Below are 15,699 nucleotides of genomic sequence, written 5' to 3' on the forward strand. Positions count from 1 at the left end.
TACTTTTGTTCTGTTTGAATCTTTTAATTTCTTTTTTTTCTTTTGCTTTGTTTCATTTATACTTCATCTTTCTTCCTTTTTTATTTTCCCTTTTCGTTTTATCCCTTTTTTTTTCTTTACTGAGTCTTTTTTCTGCTTTCCCCCGTTTCTCTTCCTTTTCTTTCTTTTTCTTTTTTCTTTCTTTCTTCCTTCACTTGTTTGTAATCTTTATTTTTCTTCCATTCTTTCGTTTTTATACATGCTTTTCCTTTTTTAATCATTCATTTCATTTTCCCCCTTTTTCTTCCTTCCCTTTAATAATTCTTAATTTTTCTTATTTTTTTTATTTCTGCTTTCTGACACTTTTGTGTCTTTTTTAATTTCTTTCTTTTTTTTCTTTATTTTGCTCATTCTTTTTTCGTTCGTTCTTTATTTACTCTTTTTCTTTACTTTCTTTCTTCTCTCTGTCTTTCTTCTATTAACTTTTTCTTTATTCTTTCCATTGATTTTTTTTCGGTTTTTTTTTCCCAACTTATTATTTTCCCTTTCGTTTTCTTTTCTTTCTTTCTTTCTTTCTTTCTTTCTTTCTTTCTTTCCTTCTTTCTTTCTTTCTTTCTTTTTTTTCTTTCTTTCTTTCCTTATTTCTTTTTTCTATGAATTTACCTTTCTTTCTTTATCTTTTTGTAGTCTTCATATTTGCGTCAAATTTCCTTTCATTTTTTTTTTCTCTCATCTTTATTTCTTTGTTTAATTTTCTTTTTTTTTCTCTCTTCCTTCACTTTTTACATTTTTATTCCCTTTTTTCTCTTTCTTTTTATTTCTTTCTAACTTTCTTTCAGTCGTTTTTTTAGACTTTTTTTTCTTTTTCGGTTCCTTGTTAATTTATTTTATCTTATATTACTTATTAGTTTGACCTTTTTATATTTTTGTGTGTATTCCTTTGGTTAATTTCTTTTTTTTCTTCATTTTTGTTCCTTCACTTTATCATGGATAATTGTTCTATTTTCTTTCTTCCTTTTCCTTCTTTTATTCATTCTATTTTCTTTCTTTTTTATTTTTGAATTCTTTTTGCTTGCTTTCTTTCGTTTACTCCTTATTTTTTCATTATTTTCTGCTTTGTCCCTTTCATCTTTTTTTCTGCTTCATTCTGACCCTTTTCTGTCTTCTTTCTTTCATACCTACTTACTTTCTTTCTTCATATTTTGTTCTTTATTCGTACCTGCTTTATTTACTTTTCTTACTTTTTTTTGCACGTGGACGTCTCGAAATAATAAAATCAGTCATTGCGTATAAAATGCCTATTTCGCGCAATGCGCCAGAAACGGTGAACGCACAGCGCCCATGATATTCTCTTCACATAAGGAACGCTTCTATTGGTTAAACTGCCAATATAAAGCGCATTTTGATTGGTAATATCTTAAAAATGGGCGTGTTGAAGATAAGAAGGAGGCAGTCCTTACAGAGATAAGAACGCGTTAAGAAGATTTTCAGAATACCGATTTGCAATGATTTTAGCGTCTTCTTATCTCATTGAGATAAGAACAAAGATAAGAACGTTTTCAGAATACCACCCCTGATCTTATTTCCCCATTTTATTTTGTTTTAATTGAATTTTCTCATCCTCTTTATTAAATTGGAATGATTAGTGTATGAAAAAAAATGCAGCCATGATTAATAATAGGCTGATTAGTTAATAGCCATTCCGGGGGCTCACCGATCAACAGCCACAGGAAGCCTGATTCAGCTCAGGGGAGCTCCGGGGCGCGAGAGCTCGAGGCCCCGCTGCGCTGCACTAGAAGAACTCTACTGGAATTACGCCACAAATCAAGGGCCGGCAATGAGACACACATGCCGATGTAACCGTAACCCAGGTCAGGGGAGCCCCGGCCCGCGAAGCGAGCCCGATGCGATTGACGAAACTTTCTTTCGACCCGTCTTCAATGACCTACTGCACAAACACAATAGCGGCTTTCTTAGCCAATGATTACACCGGCGATGACAAGGTGTGCAAATAAAACTAACATTAAACATTTACAATTATATGCAAAGTAAATACATCGACTTGCTTAGAATTATAGAAATACTTACCAAATAAAAAACCAACTTGTTTTGGATCAAGAATCCGCGGAGTCCCATCACACTAATCGGCGGTGGGAAGATCATCGTCTCTAGCAAAACACGAGATGGAGAACAGATTGAGAATTCCCATTTTCTCTAAATAAATTACAACATTCTTGAATAAAACATTTATACGCGTGATGAAGATGAATTCTGGGTGAGAAGTCAAAGAATTGCAGCGTTTATTAATGGTTCCTTTATAACAAAAGTGAATATTAACCGCGAGGTTGCACTCATAATTTGGAAATTTCGCAACACAGAAGGTATCAGCTGCGATGATGATGATGATGACGTAGTTGTGAGAAGTTTCTCACGTGACCGGTGAAGTCGACTCGGCCAACAAATAACTGGCCACCATAAACCCACCAAGAATTTTCAAATCACCTTTTCAAAATAATTTTTAGTACTGTTTGAAAAGTAAAATGAAATCACTGCAAATATTTTTTCTTATATCGAATTCATTTTGAAAATATATGCCAAATGAAAATGGAGCCAGTAATCGATTCATCCACTGTATGCCGTTTAGCCAGTCGTGTCTATGTTTCGGATAATGTGGAACGAGTTGCAAATAATCCGAGTAGTAAGTTTGGCCGAGTTGCTACGAATCCAAACTTCCTCACAGGTGAATTAAAAGTAGAATTTAAAGGGGCAGATCAGCTTTAACAGGCCATTAAAACGCCCCCAAAAAGGGCATTTAATGAATTAATCAATAAAATCGAAAAATGAAAATGCATCAATATTTATAATCGATTATTTTGGGCAGCTTAAAACGATTATTGATGTCTAAAGAACCCTTTTACTTTCTCAAATCTTTATATTACTACAAAATTTATTTTAAAAATGCCCCCTTTTCTTATTTTTTTTTCTTTTTTCAATACTTACTTGTTGCTGTAGGAGTTTAAAAGTGTCAACGAATGTAGGATACCTTCCGTACTCTAAAATTACATGAATTTCACGCAAATGTCTCACAAAAGTCAACCGCAAGAAGTATGATTTTCGGCACCGGGGGCAATAAAACCGTGGGGGCTCTAAGACACTATCGTGTTCGCTTCGGCAACACATCTATTAAAATTGGAACGATACAGAGAAGATTAGCATGGCCCCTGCGCAAGGATGACACGCAAAATCGTGAAGCGTTCCATATTTTTATTTTTTTCTTCAATATTTTACGTTATTTATATCATTAAAATCAATATTTAGCATGCTACAGTACTGATAACAGTTGTTCAAAGCGTATAAGATCTAACGTTATACCTTTTTATATCTCATGACGTTCCGCACTTTCGCTTCTAAATTATCTAGTTTTTTTCTTCAATATTTTACGCTATTTATATCATTAAAATCAATATTTAGTATGCTACAGTACTAATAACAGTTGTTCAAAGCGTATAACATCAAACGTTATACCTTTTTATATCTTTTGACGTTCCGCACTTTAGCTTCTAAATCATTTACTTCTTTTTTTTTTTTACTTTTTCTTATTCATATATTTTTTTCATATTAATGAAATAAATAAATTTATTCTTAAAACCCTCTTTCTTTCTGCTACAAATTTTTTTTTCGGTATGATTTATAAAGGTTATAAACACTGTGAAAATTAATGAGTATATATGAAACGAAAGATATATCCCCATTTTATGATTTTGAAAAAATCGCTTGATTAAAACTTTATTTCTCCTTCAATTTAATAGCATTCAATGAACATATAATCTTTGATCATATATTAACATTGTGAAAATAAGGCCATCTGCAATGTTCACCATTTGAGAACCATTATTTATGTGTAATAAATTCAGGGCCACGGAACGTTTTTAAAATTTTGTTTTTTTTTAGTGGGGGAGAAGGGACTGACCATGCCAAAAAATTACAATCAGACGATCATTTTTATGTTTTTGTACATGGTCCCCCCCCCCCGTTCTACTAGCCCCTGCGCTTACTGTTCATTTTGCATATATACTCGCTTTATAAGACATTCGATAAGTTCGGGTGCTGTGTCTTTAAATATTCATAAAAAAGAGGAGGAACATACTTTCACAACAAAGGAAAAACATTGATCTGACTTGTGAACTATGCGGTGTTTGGAGAATGGAAAAGCAAATTTGAAAGAAATCTTCGCCCAAAGCAAGATCCATTACTTGGACTGGACTAGCGCCATCTATTGGCGATTCTTTGTTATCGTTTTCTTATGCAGTTCTAGGTCCTAGGATCTTATGCAGTTCTAGATAATACCACTATGGGTAAGATGCTATGTTTCTTGTTTTTAATTCTTCTATGTTCTGCCCTTTAGTAAATCATTAGAGCAGTGATACTAAGGCCACATTATAAAAAAAAAAAAATGATGACAATTCTCAATTTTCTCTGCACAATGAGGTGGGCAGTACTTACCATAGAGATGTAAAGTGGGCAGTACCAATCCCACCGCTTGGTGAAGAACACTAGCGCCATCTTTCGACTAGTAAGTAGCATGGTTAATCATATATATATATATATATACTGATGGATCCAATTAAAACAGGATAATTTTAGAACTGGGGCAGCATTTTATGTTCCTCAGTATAAAATAAAAATGTGTTTCAGGTTATCTAATGTAAGTATCATGAGAGCTGAACTCATGGCCATTTTAATGGCACTTGAGTGGTTAGACTCCTTTGATAAACCATGTTCAGTTGTAATTTTTTGCGACTCTTTGTCAGCACTGAACATGAACATGAACATGAAAATACACTATTGTTAATGAAATTTTATTCAAAATTCATAAACTTAGTTTAAAAGATATCTGTATTAATTTTGAATGGATTCCCTCACATTGTAATATTAACGGCAATGAGATCGTCGATAAAGCTGCCAAAAAAGGAGCCGCGAAAAAATTTATAGACATTGTTTTACCAAACACTATAATATAAATGAAATTACATGCTCACGTATGACATTTTATAAAGGTGTCTGGCAAGCAGATTGGAATGCGTCTAGAAATGATAGATTTTTATATGCTATTCATGATAATGTCTTTAAGCAGGCTTATAGAAAAGGTTTTTCTCGGAAAGAGGAATGCCTCCTTCATCAAATCACAATAGGTAAGTGCAAATTAAACTATTATATGTTTCAAATTAAACAGCACTCTTCAGGCCTCTGTGAGGTGTGCAATGTATTTGAGACTATTGAACATTATATTTTATTTTGTTCAAAATATGTAAAGGAGAGACGCATCATGTTTAATAAACTTAAGATGAATGACCCGAATCTAAAACAATTATTAATTAATCCTGATTATACACGGGAACTAACCGTTTTGACAGTTAGGTGTGTGTCATTTTCTTCAAACCTTAGACATGAAAGAAGGATTGATATTTCTTATTAATAAGAAAAAACAAAACAAAAGAATAAGAAGGACGAGAAATTGTATGTGATGTCACAATTGAATTGTTATTTAACGAAGATTTTAAGAAATTATCTAACTAGTCATGCTAGTAGCCGATTGGTTAGCTGTTGTGCCCTTTTTCACGAACAATCATTTAGCACGCGCGATATTTAATTTCTCTATTTGTATTAAAATGTTTATTCCTCGAAGAAGTTTAATTTGGTAGGACCTACTAATATAATAGGTGGACGGGTGACTAATCTATATTAATACGTCATATAATCGTCACCAATGGTTTGACGCCGTATGGATCGCCTTTGCCGACGACGTCCTACTTACGAAAGCGACTGGCGCGTATAATCTGGAGAGATTGAAGAGCGCCATCATATTCAACAACAACAACAACAACATCATCGAAAATTAAAGCACTGAACGTGCTGAATGAGAAGTTTACTAGTCCAAGCATGGACCTACAAGGCCGGCTACAAGGTCCATAGTCAGGTCCCTGGGAACGATTTTTTTCCCCGGGGGTGCTCATGTACATTTGAAAAAAAAAATAGGTATTCACTACAAAATGGAAGTCTAATTGATCCCGAGAAATTTGAAAAGCAAAAAAAAAAAAGGTATCACTACAAATCTGAGAGAATACCTGGGTGATGCCAATGGGGACAGGGGCGGCGATCCTCGAGGGGGGGTGGCATATTCCCCCCAAAACTTTTTGAAGCACTTAAAAAGTGCTCCTTTTGACGCATTAAGAAATTCCCCCTCTCGAATGTGTTCTATGCCCCTTTCATCTGAGAAGGACTCGTTTTATGCTTGAGCAAGTGCCCCTTGCCTTTTTATAAGTGCCCCTCATGAATTCGTGTTCTGTGCCCTTTTCTCCTGAGAAAGACCCATTTAATGTGTTAACGAGTGTCCCTTTGAACAAGAAAACAATATCCTATTTTTTAGTTGTTACTTCTTATGAAGAAAAAAACTTGTTGATAAAAAAACCGTTGATAAGTCTATTTTTTCTTTGTTTTCCCATGTCCCCCCCCCCCCACTTTCAACTTCGCTCCGCTGCCCATGTATGGAAAATAATACACGCAACACCCCCAACGATATTTTGGGGTTCTCCCGCTTGCCAGGGCCATATCCATGGTCCAAGTCACTCGTCAAATGTCAACTTGGAATTCGGTTTGGAAGATTCTGACTTTTCAAGAATGAAATCGATAGTACAGTGAAATAAATGAAGATGTTCTGTATATCCTTGGATTTCATCTGAATCTTGTCCGATTCAAGTTTAAATTTCAAATGCATTTAAATAGCAAATTAACAGATATTATTACAAATATTCAAGATTTAAATCTATGTCCAGCGTTCAGTTGGACATGCACTGAACACATCTAGTTTGGTAAAAATTCTTTAACCAAAGGGAAAAAAAGAAAGTTGCAAGGGAATTTGAAATTAATTGACAACATGATTAGGAGATCTAAAAAACAGAAAGCCCCAATTTAGTGTGTATCAATTAAGAGAGGGCATAAATTCAAAGCTATCGAACTTATAGGCCCTACACTAGGAATTTAATTTAATTTGACATCCTGAGCATTTTTACAAAGTTTGCCGATCAAGACTACGAAAAGTATTTCACGATTGGTCTAAATGTTCCAAATTTACTAACCGATTCAACCAATCAAAGCCACGGAAATTTTTTGAAAGGATCGATTACACTGTGCGAATCAAAGGTGCCGTGGCCGAGTGGTCTAAGGCGCCTGGCTATACATGGAAAGTCCGGAGTTCGATCCCGGCCGCGGCACCTATGCCCGTGAGCAAGGCATTTAATCTACAATGCTCTTTTATCCTGCATTCAAATAAAAGGAAATGCTATATGCATGATTGGTAACTAGGTGTGCACTTGTTTTAAAAAAAAAAAAAAAAAAAAAAGAATCAAATGAAGTAATGAAAAAAAAATGCAATTTAGAATTACCAGAATTTATAAGACCAACTCATTATATTGAATTTATATCTTGCTTGCACCGGTGACAACATGCATGGCTAGATTAGTTCATCCGACTCAGCCCTATCCTTGCTAAAGTCTGGAAAAATGGAATTCGATACGTGATGTGTTGAGCATCAATTAGTTGAGTGATGATGAATGTATGAGGTGCAATTTTAGTATCGATAGTAAGTTGAGGAGTTGCTCTTTAATTATTTTCGTTAATTTAGAATAAAATGTCCATTAATATTTGAATTAAATAACCCTCACAAATTCTATAAACTTATTTTCATAGCTATCTATACAAAATAAAACTTTATTTTCTCAGGGGAATATAAGGCCTTACCTGCAGAAAATAATAAAAATAGAAATTGTATACTGATAAGATAGAATAACCATATTTGGCGCTTATTTTCTTTCTTGAATATAAGCGCCGTTAAAACCAACCAACGACAACAAGGCAAAAAAAAAAATGTTTATTTGCCACAACAGTGAGGAAAGTATAATCGATCGATTGGTAAGTTTTGCAATATTTTATTACTTAATTAATTAATAAATTAATTAAGTAATTAATTTATTTATTTATTTATTAACTTAATTACTTATTTATTATCTATTAATTGATTTATTATTTTCACATTCATTGATAATATCTGTGTGTACTTCTTTACTCAATTATTTCTTTTTGACAATTATTTATAAATATATCTATTATTTTTCACTTTATATTTTTGGTCCAAGCTCATTAGGGTTGTCCACTAGTGTGTACTGCTTACCATGGCCAATATTTGTCGATTTTATTTGCAAAAACGGTTGAAATTCATAAAAATAGGTGCAGAAGAAAATCTTCTCCATTGTAAGCAGAACACTTTTGCTTTTGAACAACCCTCTACCCTCAAGAGTATATTAGATCTAAGAGAGTGTGTATTTGAATTTTTATCAGACGTGTATCAATCAGATATGATTATTTACGTCTGGGACCGACCATCTGAAAGACGTGACCAGGGCTCGAACCTCTGCATCAATTTGTAACTTCCCCACAGCTTGGATTACAGGCGCACGCCACAACGCCCAGTGTATCTTACCAAAAACATTTAAAAATATTAATCAATAAAATTAGTAAAAAAGATAAACAAGTGAATGAATGAACAAGCAATAAATATGAATTTAAAAAAATGAATTTATCAATTCAAACAAATAATTAAATGAATGAAGAAAAAAAATAGATGAATAAACTGAAATAAAAATGAAAATGAAAATAAATAAAATTTAGAAATTAAAAACATCATTAAATCAATGGCCAAAAAAATAAATGTATACAATAAAAATCAATATCCTTTAAAAAAAGTAATCAATTGATGGAGGAGGGGATGGTAGTAGTATTTTTTTTTTACATTGGAAGCCCGGAGAGAAAGTAAGTGTTTTGTATTTTGCCCAACCGTTGATTAATTTTCAAGGATCGATTACATATCGTAGGATCGATTACGTCATAAAAAGAAAATATTTTTAATGGCTTCAATTTGTCTAGCTTAAAAAAATTATCTATATTTTTTAATGTTTTGTAGTAAATGTTCGAAAGGGAGCATGTTAAATTATAAGTAGAGGTTACAGTTGATGTATATTCATTATTACCTTCAATGTTATCTATCAATAATGCACTGGGAGATAATGTGATATTTAGTTCAACTGTACTAGAACACATATTTTTTTTCAAAAAGAAGTAGTATGCTAAATAAATTATGTTAGTGCCTACAAAAAAGAGAAAATGTATGTTGTTAATATACTGTATCTACTCATCTGTAAATTAGGTTATATTTCATTTGTTATATGTACTTCATTGTGTAGATGTCAAGAAATGATGTCATCATTATATAGAAACTTGTTTATATGCTTTTGATTGGTCAGTAATGCTCGCAGGTATTTTTTAAGGTAAAGAATTAATTAAGTCCGTGTTTTTTAAGATTTAATTCGAACTTTCACAAGTACTTCTCAGATTCTTGGTCTCCCTGGAGGAGATGGTTTTTATTTACATGGGAAGTGAGTGTTTTGTATTTCGTCTGCAAGTTTAAATTTCATCAAAATTTAAGGATCGATTACATGTCTCAGGATCAATTTGGCAGAAAAAAATCTTTGTTTCGCCGTAAAGGATTAAAAATTATGATCAGTATGTCTTTTGTCTAGCTCGTAAATCTATAATATATGGATATTTACGGTTGCTCGAATGTTAACCACACCATTTATTTCTCCTTTTATCAATTTCATTTGTTACAAAGGTAATGAAATAAAAAAAATATATATAGAGAGTTTAGGGTCTGTCGACAACAAACATTGATCCCCAAATTTTGTTAAAAATAGAAAAGTTGGTAGCTCTCACAAATGTCGGTCGATATATTTTTCATCATAAGAAAATATTGATTTTACATTAGTAAGACAGTGGAACTTAAAAAAACAAGTATAAAATACGGGGCAACAAATGAAAATAAAGAAAAGGTATTAATACCAATAAAACATTTATAGTAGAGCAGCGGTTCGAGCCTTGGTTCCGTCTTTCGGATGGTGACGTTAGGTCGGTCCCAGATTGAAAATCATAATGTGATCGATACACGTCTGACACCCGCCCCCCCCCCCCCCGGGGGGGCACTCGACCAAAAAAGTGGTAGGGGTGTGCCGCGGGCGAGACAAAAACGGGGGCCTTGGAGCGGGCTTATTGTAAAAAGGAGGGTCCTCGGAACGGGCTTCTGAACTACGATTTTGTGAAAATGGGGGTCCTTGGAACGGATCGCCCGCGTGTGAGTACGTGCGTATGGAACGGGCATGCGTTCATGATGCAGCGAGAGCGGCCCCAGTGCGGCCTCCACCGGGTGCGCTCGGGCAAAGACGATGGTCGGACAGCGCTCAGCGGCCGTTTTTCACCAAAATTGCAGCAGATCAATGCAACCGGAACGACGTAACGAAAAATATGCGAAGCTTTGGAGCGGATTTCTTTCTTCTTTTTTTCTCGATAAGAACAAAATGCTATGCCTTGGAGCGGCTTTCTTTGATTTTTTTTTCTCAATAAGACAAATATGCTATGCCTTGGAACGGAAATTTGGGTGTAAAAATGGGGGTCCCCTCCGCGGCACATACCCACTATGCATTATATACTGAGTGCCCCCCCCCCCGGGGGGGGGGGTACTCGCGTGTTTTTTGCAAAATTAAAAAAAGTCCTTAGAAATGGGTCCTATTTTTCAACTGAATAGTCCTTAGACATGGGTCCATTAAAAAAAAAAAGAAAATACTGATTAAGAGTCCCCAGGAAAAGCCCCGGAAATGTCCATGTTAGTCCCGGTCTAGAGTACGAGTAGTTGTTGGGCGAAATTATTTTTCCCACCGCAGTTGTGGACATCAATATGAATATTCATTAATTTCGTCTTCATGCGCGTGGACTATCAAGATCTAAATCTAGAGACTATTTTATAAATTGAATTTATTTAGATCTAGGACAAGATCTAGGACAAAATATTGTGGCCGTTCGCGATCGCCTGCATGCCATAAGTCATGCAGCACCTTCAAATAGCTAGCCGCTACCCTATACAGTGCGTTTCAGAAAAAAGGGTAATCAAAATCTAGACGGTTGATATTCGAATTATATTTAATTTTTCTGAAACTATTGTGCATGAATTTAAAAGAGAAACTCATCAGCTTTCCATTGATACCCTACTTGTAACATATTTGGCACGCATGACCGAATTAAGTGATGTTGAATGCAACAGGTGCAGATACCACTTTTTCCAAGTTTTCGAAAACTTGATGAAAGGGCAGATGACGATGTGAATACTTTCATCGATGCCCGAGCGTGTAAAAAATCTTGCTTGGACCTTTTTCTTCCAAAAAGGAGTGTAAGTGGGCGAATGCAATTGTAAATGAGGAGATCGTGCCACAGTCGTTGGACCACCAATTGAGAGGCAGGTTGATGGATTCGGAATAGCACTCCTGTCCTTAGACCCAACATCATTCGAGATAGACTCAAAGAACTCCTTGGACATCAAGTTGTTGCCCTCAACTATGACGTAGAATGGCCAACAAGATCCACTGACCTCACGCCCTGTGATTATTTCCTTTGGGGACACTTAAAAAACAAGGTAGGTCCTATAATTTAAGATCTTGATGATTTGCAGGGCCAAATTCGACATGAGGTGGATGCTTTTTGTAGGTACCTGATAAATCAGAACTTGCGAGCACGCAGCGCGAGCAGATAATGTTGATATTCAGACAATCAAACTGACATTTTTACAGAGCACTTTTTGAAAATCAATTTATAAATCACACAAAATAATGAAAGTTCGATTTCCGAGATTAAATTTGTTTTTTTATATTACATATTGATATCTAAACTCCATATTGAACAAGATATGTAAATCACCTAAAATGCAATTCGAGCGCAAAGCGCGCGCGAAAATTTTATTTAGTGACATGAAAGATTTTCTTAATTATTTTCCAAGTCTTCCCCTCATCTTATTTTATTCACTCGTCTTCTTCCTTTTTTGTTTCCCCCTCTTTTTTCTCCTCTCTCTTCCCTTCTTTTTTCTTTTTCTCTTTTTATTTCTTTCTTCCCCCCTTTTTTGCTCCGCCCAATGGGGGGGGGGGGGCGGGCGCCCACCTGGATCCGCCTATGGACTGTAAACACGTAGTTTTGATTGTTGGGGCAACAAGTATATCTTTCATAAAACATTTTAGTCTTTTTATACCCTCGCAAATTTTACCATAAACACGTAGCTTTGCTATATAGGGAAATAGATACCCCTTTTTCGTTATTTTAGTGTTTTGACGCCCTTATTACGTTACGTACGGAACGTGCCCTATCTTGAATAAGTGCATCCTTTTTACGTTTTTTTTGGGGGGGGTCGCGCATGGTATCCACTCGTCAATGAAAGTGGCTCCCCCGGCCATAGTATAAAGGCTGTTCCAATTTGACCGTGTACAGAGAAGAATAGCATAGTGCCAAGGGACGCTATTATTTCCAACAGAATTGGAACAATCCGACCAATAAGAGGAGTCCATTTGGCATCTTTCGTCGCAGATTCCATCGTTTGCTTTCCAGAGCACGCTCGGTGATGACGTCATCACAGATTACTTCGCTTTCTGGTGTGCCATTTAGTGAAAATTTGGATGGAAAATACGAGTTTGTCGTATTAGAAAACGATGCACTTGGCAAATATTCCCTGAATTGAACCCCTAAACAAGTACAGCGATATTTGTTATGACTATGTCACTGACGTCGGTTTTACCTTTACGTACATGTACATCGTTTGGGCTTAGTACGGACCAACCTCCCATGCACACCTTGCGCAGATTGGACTGTAAAAATAAGCGGTGGAATCGGGAGGTCCTGTCCCCCCTAAATTTGAGTTGGGGGCGTACCCCCTTAAATTTTTGTGGTCCCCCTCTAAACTTTTGATTGATGAATTATTTTTTTTCGCTTCTCAAAATTTTTACCTGTCCATCCCTATTTCAGATGGACCCCCTAATATTTTTGGCTTCCACCGCCAATGACTGTAAACACGTAGTTTTGATTGTTGGGGCAAAAAGTATATCTTTATAAAACATTTTAGTCTTCTTATACCCTCGCAAATTTGACCCTAAACACGTAGCTTTGCTAGGGAAATAGATACTCTCGTTATTTTAGGGTTTTTGATGCCCTTATTACGTTACGAACGGAACGCGCCCTATCTTAAATAAGACATCCTTTTTACGTTTTTGTTTTGGAGGGGGGGGGTCGCGCATGGTATCCACTCATCAATCTCCCCGGGCATAGAATAAAAGGCTGTTCCAATTTGAACGTGTACAGAGAAGAATAGTATAGTGCCAAGGCACGCTCATATTTCCAACAGAATTGGAACAATCCGACCAATCCGTCCATTAGGCATCTTTCGTCGTAGATTCCGCTGTTTGCTTTCCAGAGCACGCTCGGTGATGACGTCATCACAGGCTACTTCGCTTTCTGACGACGATCTCTCGAACTTCGAAAGAAAGTTTTTGCAGGTAATTTCGCCTTTTCTAATGCCGATATTGGTGTTTCTATATGGTTAATATTGCGGAAATTCTGGTAACTTTTGTGATGTTTTGGTGCCCATTTAGTAAACATTTTGATGAAAAAATATGATGAGTTTGTCGTATTACAAAACGATACCCTGGCAAGTATTCCTTGAATTGGACCCCTGAACAAGTACAGCCATATTTTAATAATTATTGTTATGTCACGGACGTCGATACCTTTACCGGCATCGTTTGGTTTAGTACTACTCAACCTCCCATGCACACCTTGCGCAGATTAGACTGTAATCATAGGCTGGGGGGGGGGGGTTCCTGTCCCCTTAATTTGAGGTGGGGACAAATCCTCCTAAAATTTCTGTTGATAACCTTTTTCTTTTTTTTTTGCTTGTCAATTTTGTTTCCTGCGTAACCGTCCCCTAAAATATTGTTGTGGTCCCCCTCGAAAATTTTGGTTGATATCCTTTTCTTTTTTTTTTGCTTGTTCAATGTCCTGTCCATCCCTAAATTTCAGGTGGACACCCCCCCCCCTATTTTTTGGCTTCCGCTGCCAATGACTGTAAACACGTAGTGTTGATTGTTGGGCAAAAAGTACATCCTTTATAAAACATTTTAGTCTTTTTATACCCTCGCAAATTTGACCCTAAACATGTACCTTTCCTAGTGAAATAGATACAATTTTCCTTTATTTTAGTGTTTTTGACACCCTTATTCCGTTATGTAATTAACTTGCCCTATCTTGAATAAGACATCCTTTTTACGTGGTTGGGGGGGGGGGTCGCGCATGGTATCCACTCGTCAATGAAAGTGGCTCCCCCGGGCGTAGCATAAAGGCTGTTCCAATTTGAACGTGTACAGAGAAGAATAGCATAGTGCCAAGTGACGCTATTATTTCCAACAGAATTGGAACATCCGACCAATGAGAGTCGTCCATTTGGCATCTTTCGTCGCAGATTCCATCGTTTGCTTTCCAGAGCACGCTCAGTGATGACGTCATCACAGGCTACTTCGCTTTCTGACGACGATCTCTCGAACTTCGAAAGAAAGTTTTTGCGAACCTCCTCTGCAATAAATATTTTACAGGTAATTTCGCCTTTTCTCATGCCGATATTGGTGTCGAGTGTTTCTATGGTTAATATTGCGGAAATTCTGGTAACTTTGGTGATGTTTTGGTGTGCCATTTAGTGAAAATTTGGATGGAAAATACGAGTTTGTCGTATTAGAAAACGATGCACTTGGCAAATATTCCCTGAATTGAACCCCTAAACAAGTACAGCGATATTTGTTATGACTATGTCACTGACGTCGGTTTTACCTTTACCTACAATCATGTACATCGTTTGGGCTTATGCGGTACGGACCAACCTCCCATGCACACCTTGCGCAGATTGGACTGTAAAAATAAGCAGTGGAATCGGGGTGTCCTGTCCCCCCTAAATTTGAGGTGGGGGCGTACCCCCTTAAATTTTTGTGGTCCCCCTCTAAACTTTTGATTGATAAAATCTTTTTTTTTCGCTTCTCAAAATTTTTACCTGTCCATCCCTATTTCAGATGGACCCCCTAATATTTTTGGCTTCCACCGCCAATGGCTGTAAACACGTAGTTTTGATTGTTGGCGCAAAAAGTATATCTTTTATAAAACATTTTAGTCATCTTATACCCTCGCAAATTTGACCCTAAACACGTAGCTTTGCTAGGGAAATAGATACCCTTTCGTTATTTTAGGGTTTTTGATGCCCTTATTACGTTACGAACGGAACGCGCCCTATCTTGAATAAGACATCCTTTTTACGTTTTTTTATTTTTTTTTTTGGGAGGGGGGGTCGCGCATGGTATCCACTCGTCAATGAAAGCTCCCCCGGGCATAAAATAAAAGGCTGTTCCAATTTGAACGTGTACAGAGAAGAATAGTATAGTGCCAAGGCACGCTCATATTTCCAACAGAATTGGAACAATCCGACCAATAAGAGGCGTCATTAGGCATCTTTCGTCGCAGATTCCGCTGTTTGTTTTCCAGAGCACGCTCGGTGATGACGTCATCACAGGCTACTTCGCTTTCTGACGACGATCTCTCGAACTTCGAAAGAAAGTTTTTGCAGGTAATTTCGCCTTTTCTAATTCCGATATTGGTGTTTCTATATGGTTAATATTGCGGAAATTCTGGTAACTTTTGTGATGTTTTGGTGCCCATTTGGTAAAAATTTTGATGAAAATATATGATGAGTTTGTCGTATTACAA

At 36.2% G+C, this 15,699-nt stretch overlaps 1 non-coding gene across 1 annotated transcript; it reads left to right on the plus strand.

Annotated features, from left to right (window-relative positions):
• Window positions 1-3,138: 3,138 nt before the first annotated feature.
• Window positions 3,139-3,245, plus strand: LOC121405615. Its single transcript, XR_005968660.1, has one exon. It is a non-coding gene; the product is annotated as a U6 spliceosomal RNA (small nuclear RNA).
• The last annotated feature ends 12,454 nt before the right edge of the window (window positions 3,246-15,699 follow it).

Source organism: Lytechinus variegatus, chromosome 18, assembly GCF_018143015.1.
Source record: "Lytechinus variegatus isolate NC3 chromosome 18, Lvar_3.0, whole genome shotgun sequence".
Taxonomy (NCBI): Eukaryota; Metazoa; Echinodermata; class Echinoidea; order Temnopleuroida; family Toxopneustidae; genus Lytechinus; species Lytechinus variegatus.